Raw genomic sequence first — 12,905 nt, 5'->3', positions numbered from 1 at the left:
GACACAGAATTGTTACTGAGGGCCACAGAATTGTTACTTAGGGCCACAGAAACGTTACTCAGGGACACAGAATTGTTACTGAGGGCCACAGAACCGTTACTTAGGGCCACAGAATTGTTACTCAGGGACAGACACAGAATTGTTACTCAGGGACACAGAATTGTTACTGAGGGCCACAGAACCGTTACTTAGGGCCACAGAAACGTTACTCAGGGACACAGAATTGTTACTGAGGGCCACAGAACCGTTACTTAGGGCCACAGAATTGTTACTCAGGGACAGACACAGAATTGTTACTGAGGGACACAGAATTGTTACTGAGGGCCACAGAACCGTTACTTAGGGCCACAGAAACGTTACTCAGGGACACAGAATTGTTACTGAGGGCCACAGAACCGTTACTTAGGGCCACAGAATTGTTACTCAGGGACAGACACAGAATTGTTACTGAGGGCCACAGAATTGTTACTTAGGGCCACAGAAACGTTACTCAGGGAAACAGAATTGTTACTGAGGGCCACAGAACTGTTACTTAGGGCCACAGAATTGTTACTGAGGGACACAGAATTGTTACTGAGGGCCACAGAACCGTTACTTAGGGCCACAGAATTGTTACTCAGGGACAGACACAGAATTGTTACTCAGGGACACAGAATTGTTACTGAGGGCCACAGAACCGTTACTTAGAGCCACAGAAACGTTACTCAGGGACACAGAATTGTTACTGAGGGCCACAGAACCATTACTTAGGGCCACAAAATTGTTACTCAGGGACAGACACAGAATTGTTACTGAGGGACACAGAATTGTTACTGAGGGCCACAGAACCGTTACTTAGGGCCACAGAAACGTTACTCAGGGACACAGAATTGTTACTGAGGGCCACAGAACCGTTACTTAGGGCCACAGAATTGTTACTCAGGGACAGACACAGAATTGTTACTCAGGGACACAGAATTGTTACTGAGGGCCACAGAACCGTTACTTAGGGCCACAGAATTGTTACTCAGGGACAGACACATAATTGATACTCAGGGACACAGAATTGTTACTGAGGGCCACAGAACCGTTACTTAGGGCCACAGAATTGTTACTCAGGGACACAGAACTGTTACTGAGGGACACAGAACCGTTACTTAGGGCCACAGAATTGTTACTCAGGGACAGACACAGAATTGTTACTCAGGGACACAGAATTGTTACTGAGGGCCACAGAACCGTTACTTAGGGCCACAGAAACGTTACTCAGGGACAGACACAGAATTCTTACTCAGGGACAGACACAGAATTGTTACTCAGGGACACAGAATTGTTACTGAGGGACACAGAATTGTTACTGAGGGCCACAGAACCGTTACTTAGGGCCACAGAATTGTTACTCAGGGACAGACACAGAATTGTTACTGAGGGCCACAGAACCGTTACTTAGGGCCACAGAATTGTTACTCAGGGACACAGAATTGTTACTGAGGGCCACAGAACCGTTACTTAGGGCCACAGAATTGTTACTCAGGGAAACAGAATTGTTACTTAGGGTCACAGAAACGTTACTCAGGGACACAGAATTGTTACTGAGGGCCACAGAACTGTTACTTAGGGCCACAGAATTGTTACTGAGGGCCACAGAACCGTTACTTAGGGCCACAGAATTGTTACTCAGGGACAGACACAGAATTGTTACTGAGGGACACAGAATTGTTACTGAGGGCCACAGAACCGTTACTTAGGGCCACAGAATTGTTACTCAGGGACAGACACAGAATTGTTACTCAGGGACACAGAATTGTTACTGAGGGCCACAGAACCGTTACTTAGAGCCACAGAAACGTTACTCAGGGACACAGAATTGTTACTGAGGGCCACAGAACCGTTACTTAGGGCCACAAAATTGTTACTCAGGGACAGACACAGAATTGTTACTGAGGGACACAGAATTGTTACTGAGGGCCACAGAACCGTTACTTAGGGCCACAGAAACGTTACTCAGGGACAGACACAGAATTCTTACTCAGGGACAGACACAGAATTGTTACTCAGGGACACAGAATTGTTACTGAGGGACACAGAATTGTTACTGAGGGCCACAGAACCGTTACTTAGGGCCACAGAATTGTTACTCAGGGACAGACACAGAATTGTTACTGAGGGCCACAGAACCGTTACTTAGGGCCACAGAATTGTTACTCAGGGACACAGAATTGTTACTGAGGGCCACAGAACCGTTACTTAGGGCCACAGAATTGTTACTCAGGGAAACAGAATTGTTACTTAGGGTCACAGAAACGTTACTCAGGGACACAGAATTGTTACTGAGGGCCACAGAACTGTTACTTAGGGCCACAGAATTGTTACTGAGGGCCACAGAACCGTTACTTAGGGCCACAGAATTGTTACTCAGGGACAGACACAGAATTGTTACTGAGGGACACAGAATTGTTACTGAGGGCCACAGAACCGTTACTTAGGGCCACAGAATTGTTACTCAGGGACAGACACAGAATTGTTACTCAGGGACACAGAATTGTTACTGAGGGCCACAGAACCGTTACTTAGAGCCACAGAAACGTTACTCAGGGACACAGAATTGTTACTGAGGGCCACAGAACCGTTACTTAGGGCCACAAAATTGTTACTCAGGGACAGACACAGAATTGTTACTGAGGGACACAGAATTGTTACTGAGGGCCACAGAACCGTTACTTAGGGCCACAGAAACGTTACTCAGGGACACAGAATTGTTACTGAGGGCCACAGAACCGTTACTTAGGGCCATAGAATTGTTACTCAGGGACAGACACAGAATTGTTACTCAGGGACACAGAATTGTTACTGAGGGCCACAGAACCGTTACTTAGGGCCACAGAATTGTTACTCAGGGACAGACACATAATTGATACTCAGGGACACAGAATTGTTACTGAGGGCCACAGAACCGTTACTTAGGGCCACAGAATTGTTACTCAGGGACACAGAACTGTTACTGAGGGACACAGAACCGTTACTTAGGGCCACAGAATTGTTACTCAGGGACAGACACAGAATTGTTACTCAGGGACACAGAATTGTTACTGAGGGCCACAGAACCGTTACTTAGGGCCACAAAAACGTTACTCAGGGACAGACACAGAATTCTTACTCAGGGACAGACACAGAATTGTTACTCAGGGACACAGAATTGTTACTGAGGGACACAGAATTGTTACTGAGGGACACAGAATTGTTACTCAGGGACACAGAATTGTTACTGAGGGACACAGAATTGTTACTCAGGGACAGACACAGAATTGTTACTCAGGGACAGACACAGAATTGTTACTCAGGGACAGACAGAATTGTTACTGAGGGCCACAGAAATGTTACTTAGGGCCACAGAAACGTTACTCAGGGACACAGAATTGTTACTCAGGGACAGACACAGAATTGTTACTGAGGGACAGACACAGAATTGTTACTGAGGGACACAGAATTGTTACTGAGGGCCACAGAACCGTTACCTAGGGCCACAGAAACGTTACTCAGGGACAGACACAGAATTGTTACTCAGGGAAAGACACAGAATTGTTACTGAGGGACACAGAATTGTTACTGAGGGACACAGAATTGTTACTGAGGGCCACAGAACCGTTACTTAGGGCCACAGAATTGTTACTCAGGGACAGACACAGAATTGTTACTCAGGGACACAGAATTGTTACTGAGGGCCACAGAACCGTTACTTAGGGCCACAGAAACGTTACTCAGGGACAGACACAGAATTCTTACTCAGGGACAGACACAGAATTGTTACTCAGGGACACAGAATTGTTACTGAGGGACACAGAATTGTTACTGAGGGCCACAGAATAGTTACTCAGGGACACAGAATTGTTACTGAGGGACACAGAATTGTTACTGAGGGTAACAGAATTGTTACTCAGGGACAGACACAGAATTGTTACTGAGGGCCACAGAACTGTTACTGAGGGCCACAGAACTGTTACTTAGGGCCACAGAAACGTTACTCAGGGACACAGAATTGTTATTCAGGGACACAGAATTGTTACTGAGGGACACAGAATTGTTACTGAGGGACACAGAATTGTTACTGAGGGCCACAAAACCGTTACTTAGGGCCACAGAATTGTTACTCAGGGACAGACACAGAATTGTTACTCAGGGACACAGAATTGTTACTGAGGGCCACAGAACCGTTACTTAGGGCCACAGAATTGTTACTCAGGGACAGACACAGAATTGTTCCTGAGGGACACAGAACTGTTACTGAGGGCCACAGAACCGTTACTTAGGGCCACAGAAACATTACTCAGGGACACAGAATTGTTACTGAGGGCCACAGAACCGTTACTTAGGGCCACAGAATTGTTACTCAGGGACAGACACAGAATTGTTACTGAGGGCCACAGAATTGTTACTTAGGGCCACAGAAACGTTACTCAGGGACACAGAATTGTTACTGAGGGCCACAGAACTGTTACTTAGGGGCCACAAAATTGTTACTCAGGGACAGACACAGAATTGTTACTGAGGGACACAGAATTGTTACTGAGGGACAGACACAGAATTGTTACTCAGGGACACAGAATTGTTACTGAGGGCCACAGAACCGTTACTTAGAGCCACAGAAACGTTACTCAGGGACACAGAATTGTTACTGAGGGCCACAGAACCGTTACTTAGGGCCACAAAATTGTTACTCAGGGACAGACACAGAATTGCTGCTGAGGGACACAGAATTGTTACTGAGGGCCACAGAACCGTTACTTAGGGCCACAGAAACGTTACTCAGGGACACAGAATTGTTACTGAGGGCCACAGAACCGTTACTTAGGGCCACAGAATTGTTACTCAGGGACAGACACAGAATTGTTACTCAGGGACACAGAATTGTTACTGAGGGCCACAGAACCATTACTTAGGGCCACAGAATTGTTACTCAGGGACAGACACATAATTGTTACTCAGGGACACAGAATTGTTACTGAGGGCCACAGAACCGTTACTTAGGGCCACAGAATTGTTACTCAGGGACACAGAACTGTTACTGAGGGACACAGAACCGTTACTTAGGGCCACAGAATTGTTACTCAGGGACGGACACAGAATTGTTACTCAGGGACACAGAATTGTTACTGAGGGCCACAGAACCGTTACTTAGGGCCACAGTAACGTTACTCAGGGACAGACACAGAATTGTTACTCAGGGACAGACACAGAATTGTTACTCAGGGACACAGAATTGTTACTGAGGGACACAGAATTGTTACTGAGGGACACAGAATTGTTACTCAGGGACAGACACAGAATTGTTACTCAGGGACAGACACAGAATTGTTACTCAGGGACAGACAGAATTGTTACTGAGGGCCACAGAAATGTTACTTAGGGCCACAGAAACGTTACTCAGGGACACAGAATTGTTACTCAGGGACAGACACAGAATTGTTACTCAGGGACACAGAATTGTTACTGAGGGCCACAGAACCGTTACTTAGGGCCACAGAAACGTTACTCAGGGACAGACACAGAATTCTTACTCAGGGACAGACACAGAATTGTTACTCAGGGACACAGAATTGTTACTGAGGGACACAGAATTGTTACTGAGGGCCACAGAATAGTTACTCAGGGACACAGAATTGTTACTGAGGGACACAGAATTGTTACTGAGGGTAACAGAATTGTTACTCAGGGACAGACACAGAATTGTTACTGAGGGCCACAGAACTGTTACTTAGGGCCACAGAACTGTTACTTAGGGCCACAGAAACGTTACTCAGGGACACAGAATTGTTACTCAGGGACACAGAATTGTTGCTGAGGGACACAGAATTGTTACTGAGGGACACAGAATTGTTACTCAGGGACAGACACAGAATTGTTACTCAGGGACAGACACAGAATTGTTACTCAGGGACAGACAGAATTGTTACTGAGGGCCACAGAAATGTTACTTAGGGCCACAGAAACGTTACTCAGGGACACAGAATTGTTACTCAGGGACAGACACAGAATTGTTACTCAGGGACAGACACAGAATTGTTACTCAGGGACACAGAATTGTTACTGAGGGCCACAGAACCGTTACTTAGGGCCACAGAAACATTACTCAGGGACAGACACAGAATTGTTACTCAGGGACAGACACAGAATTGTTACTGAGGGACACAGAATTGTTACTGAGGGACACAAATTTGTTACTCAGGGACACAGAATTGTTACTGAGGGCCACAAAACCGTTACTTAGGGCCACAGAATTGTTACTCAGGGACAGACACAGAATTGTTACTCAGGGACACAGAATTGTTACTGAGGGCCACAGAACCGTTACTTAGGGCCACAGAATTGTTACTCAGGGACAGACACAGAATTGTTCCTGAGGGACACAGAATTGTTACTGAGGGCCACAGAACCGTTACTTAGGGCCACAGAAACATTACTCAGGGACACAGAATTGTTACTGAGGGACACAGAACCGTTACTTAGGGCCACAGAATTGTTACTCAGGGACAGACACAGAATTGTTACTGAGGGCCACAGAATTGTTACTTAGGGCCACAGAAACGTTACTCAGGGACACAGAATTGTTACTGAGGGCCACAGAACTGTTACTTAGGGCCACAAAATTGTTACTCAGGGACAGACACAGAATTGTTACTGAGGGACACAGAATTGTTACTGAGGGGCAGACACAGAATTGTTACTCAGGGACACAGAATTGTTACTGAGGGCCACAGAACCGTTACTTAGAGCCACAGAAACGTTACTCAGGGACACAGAATTGTTACTGAGGGCCACAGAACCGTTACTTAGGGCCACAAAATTGTTACTCAGGGACAGACACAGAATTGTTACTGAGGGACACAGAATTGTTACTGAGGGCCACAGAACCGTTACTTAGGGCCACAGAAACGTTACTCAGGGACACAGAATTGTTACTGAGGGCCACAGAACCGTTACTTAGGTCCACAGAATTGTTACTCAGGGACAGACACAGAATTGTTACTCAGGGACACAGAATTGTTACTGAGGGCCACAGAACCATTACTTAGGGCCACAGAATTGTTACTCAGGGACAGACACATAATTGTTACTCAGGGACACAGAATTGTTACTGAGGGCCACAGAACCGTTACTTAGGGCCACAGAATTGTTACTCAGGGACACAGAACTGTTACTGAGGGACACAGAACCGTTACTTAGGGCCACAGAATTGTTACTCAGGGACAGAAACAGAATTGTTACTCAGGGACACAGAATTGTTACTGAGGGACACAGAACCGTTACTTAGGGCCACAGTAACGTTACTCAGGGACAGACACAGAATTCTTACTCAGGGACAGACACAGAATTGTTACTGAGGGACACAGAATTGTTACTCAGGGACACAGAATTGTTACTCAGGGACAGACACAGAATTGTTACTCAGGGACAGACACAGAATTGTTACTCAGGGACAGACAGAATTGTTACTGAGGGCCACAGAAATGTTACTTAGGGCCACAGAAACGTTACTCAGGGACACAGAATTGTTACTCAGGGACAGACACAGAATTGTTACTCAGGGACAGACACAGAATTGTTACTGAGGGACACAGAATTGTTACTGAGGGCCACAGAACCGTTACTTAGGGCCACAGAAACGTTACTCAGGGACAGACACAGAATTGTTACTCAGGGACAGACACAGAATTGTTACTGAGGGACACAGAATTGTTACTGAGGGACACAGAATTGTTACTCAGGGACATAGAATTGTTACTGAGGGCCACAGAACCGTTACTTAGAGCCACAGAAACGTTACTCAGGGACACAGAATTGTTACTGAGGGCCACAGAACCGTTACTTAGGGCCACAGAATTGTTACTCAGGGACACAGAATTGTTACTGAGGGCCACAGAACCGTTACTTAGGGCCACAGAATTGTTACTCAGGGACAGACACAGAATTGTTACTGAGGGCCACAGAACCGTTACTTAGGGCCACAGAATTGTTACTCAGGGACACAGAATTGTTACTGAGGGCCACAGAACCGTTACTTAGGGCCACAGAATTGTTACTCAGGGAAACAGAATTGTTACTTAGGGTCACAGAAACGTTACTCAGGGACACAGAATTGTTACTGAGGGCCACAGAACTGTTACTTAGGGCCACAGAAACGTTAGTTAGGGACACAGAATTGTTACTCAGGGACAGACACAGAATTGTTACTGAGGGACACAGAATTGTTACTTAGGGCCACAGAAACGTTACTCAGGGACACAGAATTGTTACTGAGGGCCACAGAACTGTTACTTAGGGCCACAAAATTGTTACTCAGGGACAGACACAGAATTGTTACTCAGGGACACAGAATTGTTACTGAGGGCCACAGAACCGTTACTTAGGGCCACAGAAACGTTACTCAGGGACACAGAATTGTTACTGAGGGCCACAGAACCGTTACTTAGGGCCACAGAATTGTTACTCAGGGACAGACACAGAATTGTTACTGAGGGACACAGAATTGTTACTGAGGGCCACAGAACCGTTACTTAGGGCCACAGAAACGTTACTCAGGGACACAGAATTGTTACTGAGGGCCACAGAACCGTTACTTAGGGCCACAGAAATGTTACTCTGGGACAGACACAGAATTGTTACTGAGGGCCACAGAATTGTTACTTAGGGCCACAGAAACGTTACTCAGGGACACAGAATTGTTACTGAGGGCCACAGAACTGTTACTTAGGGCCACAGAATTGTTACTGAGGGACACAGAATTGTTACTGAGGGCCACAGAACCGTTACTTAGGGCCACAGAATTGTTACTCAGGGACAGACACAGAATTGTTACTGAGGGACACAGAATTGTTACTGAGGGCCACAGAACCGTTACTTAGGGCCACAGAATTGTTACTCAGGGACAGACACAGAATTGTTACTCAGGGACACAGAATTGTTACTGAGGGCCACAGAACCGTTACTTAGAGCCACAGAAACGTTACTCAGGGACACAGAATTGTTACTGAGGGCCACAGAACCGTTACTTAGGGCCACAGAATTGTTACTCAGGGACAGACACAGAATTGTTACTCAGGGACACAGAATTGTTACTGAGGGCCACAGAACCATTACTTAGGGCCACAGAATTGTTACTCAGGGACAGACACATAATTGTTACTCAGGGACACAGAATTGTTACTGAGGGCCACAGAACCGTTACTTAGGGCCACAGAATTGTTACTCAGGGACACAGAACTGTTACTGAGGGACACAGAACCGTTACTTAGGGCCACAGAATTGTTACTCAGGGACAGACACAGAATTGTTACTCAGGGACACAGAATTGTTACTGAGGGCCACAGAACCATTACTTAGGGCCACAGTAACGTTACTCAGGGACAGACACAGAATTCTTACTCAGGGACAGACACAGAATTGTTACTCAGGGACACAGAATTGTTACTGAGGGACACAGAATTGTTACTGAGGGACACAGAATTGTTACTCAGGGACACAGAATTGTTACTGAGGGACACAGAATTGTTACTCAGGGACAGACACAGAATTGTTACTCAGGGAAAGACAGAATTGATACTGAGGGCCACAGAAATGTTACTTAGGGCCACAGAAACGTTACTCAGGGACACAGAATTGTTACTCAGGGAGAGACACAGAATTGTTACTCAGGGACAGACACAGAATTGTTACTGAGGGACACAGAATTGTTACTGAGGGCCACAGAACCGTTACTTAGGGCCACAGAAACGTTACTCAGGGACAGACACAGAATTGTTACTCAGGGACAGACACAGAATTGTTACTGAGGGACACAGAATTGTTACTGAGGGACACAGAATTGTTACTCAGGGACACAGAATTGTTACTGAGGGCCACAGAACCGTTACTTAGAGCCACAGAAACGTTACTCAGGGACACAGAATTGTTACTGAGGGCCACAGAACCGTTACTTAGGGCCACAGAATTGTTACTCAGGGACACAGAATTGTTACTGAGGGCCACAGAACCGTTACTTAGGGCCACAGAATTGTTACTCAGGGACAGACACAGAATTGTTACTGAGGGCCACAGAACCGTTACTTAGGGCCACAGAATTGTTACTCAGGGACACAGAATTGTTACTGAGGGCCACAGAACCATTACTTAGGGCCACAGAATTGTTACTCAGGGAAACAGAATTGTTACTTAGGATCACAGAAACGTTACTCAGGGACACAGAATTGTTACTGAGGGCCACAGAACTGTTACTTAGGGCCACAGAAACGTTAGTTAGGGACACAGAATTGTTACTCAGGGACAGACACAGAATTGTTACTGAGGGCCACAGAATTGTTACTTAGGGCCACAGAAACATTACTCAGGGACACAGAATTGTTACTGAGGGCCACAGAACCGTTACTTAGGGCCACAGAATTGTTACTCAGGGACAGACACAGAATTGTTACTCAGGGACACAGAATTGTTACTGAGGGCCACAGAACCGTTACTTAGGGCCACAGAATTGTTACTCAGGGACACAGAACTGTTACTGAGGGACACAGAACCGTTACTTAGGGCCACAGAATTGTTACTCAGGGACAGACACAGAATTGTTACTCAGGGACACAGAATTGTTACTGAGGGCCACAGAACCGTTACTTAGGGCCACAGTAACGTTACTCAGGGACAGACACAGAATTCTTACTCAGGGACAGACACAGAATTCTTACTCAGGGACACAGAATTGTTACTGAGGGACACAGAATTGTTACTGAGGGACACAGAATTGTTACTCAGGGACACAGAATTGTTACTGAGGGACACAGAATTGTTACTCAGGGACAGACACAGAATTGTTACTCAGGGACAGACACAGAATTGTTACTCAGGGACAGACAGAATTGTTACTGAGGGCCACAGAAATGTTACTTAGGGCCACAGAAACGTTACTCAGGGACACAGAATTGTTACTCAGGGAGAGACACAGAATTGTTACTGAGGGACACAGAATTGTTACTGAGGGCCACAGAACCGTTACTTAGGGCCACAGAAACGTTACTCAGGGACAGACACAGAATTGTTACTCAGGGACAGACACAGAATTGTTACTGAGGGACACAGAATTGTTACTGAGGGACACAGAATTGTTACTCAGGGACACAGAATTGTTACTGAGGGCCACAGAACCGTTACTTAGAGCCACAGAAACGTTACTCAGGGACACAGAATTGTTACTGAGGGCCACAGAACCGTTACTTAGGGCCACAGAATTGTTACTCAGGGACACAGAATTGTTACTGAGGGCCACAGAACCGTTACTTAGGGCCACAGAATAGTTACTCAGGGACAGACACAGAATTGTTACTGAGGGCCACAGAACCGTTACTTAGGGCCACAGAATTGTTACTCAGGGACACAGAATTGTTACTGAGGGCCACAGAACCGTTACTTAGGGCCACAGAATTGTTACTCAGGGAAACAGAATTGTTACTTAGGGTCACAGAAACGTTACTCAGGGACACAGAATTGTTACTGAGGGCCACAGAACTGTTACTTAGGGCCACAGAAACGTTAGTTAGGGACACAGAATTGTTACTCAGGGACAGACACAGAATTGTTACTGAGGGCCACAGAATTGTTACTTAGGGCCACAGAAACGTTACTCAGGGACACAGAATTGTTACTGAGGGCCACAGAACCGTTACTTAGGGCCACAGAATTGTTACTCAGGGACAGACACAGAATTGTTACTCAGGGACACAGAATTGTTACTGAGGGCCACAGAACCGTTACTTAGGGCCACAGAAACGTTACTCAGGGACACAGAATTGTTACTGAGGGCCACAGAACCGTTACTTAGGGCCACAGAATTGTTACTCAGGGACAGACACAGAATTGTTACTGAGGGACACAGAATTGTTACTGAGGGCCACAGAACCGTTACTTAGGGCCACAGAAACGTTACTCAGGGACACAGAATTGTTTCTAAGGGCCACAGAACCGTTACTTAGGGCCACAGAATTGTTACTCAGGGACAGACACAGAATTGTTACTGAGGGCCACAGAATTGTTACTTAGGGCCACAGAAACGTTACTCAGGGACACAGAATTGTTACTGAGGGCCACAGAACTGTTACTTAGGGCCACAGAATTGTTACTGAGGGACACAGAATTGTTACTGAGGGCCACAGAACCGTTACTTAGGGCCACAGAATTGTTACTCAGGGACAGACACAGAATTGTTACTCAGGGATACAGAATTGTTACTGAGGGCCACAGAACCGTTACTTAGGGCCACAGAATTGTTACTCAGGGACAGACACAGAATTGTTACTCAGGGACACAGAATTGTTACTGAGGGCCACAGAACCGTTACTTAGAGCCACAGAAACGTTACTCAGGGACACAGAATTGTTACTGAGGGCCACAGAACCGTTACTTAGGGCCACAAAATTGTTACTCAGGGACAGACACAGAATTGTTACTGAGGGACACAGAATTGTTACTGAGGGCCACAGAACCGTTACTTAGGGCCACAGAAACGTTACTCAGGGACACAGAATTGTTACTGAGGGCCACAGAACCGTTACTTAGGGCCACAGAATTGTTACTCAGGGACAGACACATAATTGTTACTCAGGGACACAGAATTGTTACTGAGGGCCACAGAACCGTTACTTAGGGCCACAGAATTGTTACTCAGGGACACAGAACTGTTACTGAGGGACACAGAACCGTTACTTAGGGCCACAGAATTGTTACTCAGGGACAGACACAGAATTGTTACTAAGGGACACAGAATTGTTACTGAGGGCCACAGAACCGTTACTTAGGGCCACAGAAACGTTACTCAGGGACAGACACAGAATTCTTACTCAGGGACAGACACAGAATTGTTACTCAGGGACACAGAATTGTTACTGAGG

This window comes from Staurois parvus, unplaced genomic scaffold, assembly GCF_062004578.1.
Source record: "Staurois parvus isolate SC_StPar_1 unplaced genomic scaffold, SC_StPar_1.0 ptg000619l, whole genome shotgun sequence".
NCBI classification, from domain to species: Eukaryota; Metazoa; Chordata; class Amphibia; order Anura; family Ranidae; genus Staurois; species Staurois parvus.
The sequence above is the reverse complement of the archived record's forward strand: the minus strand, read 5'-3'. Positions refer to the sequence as shown.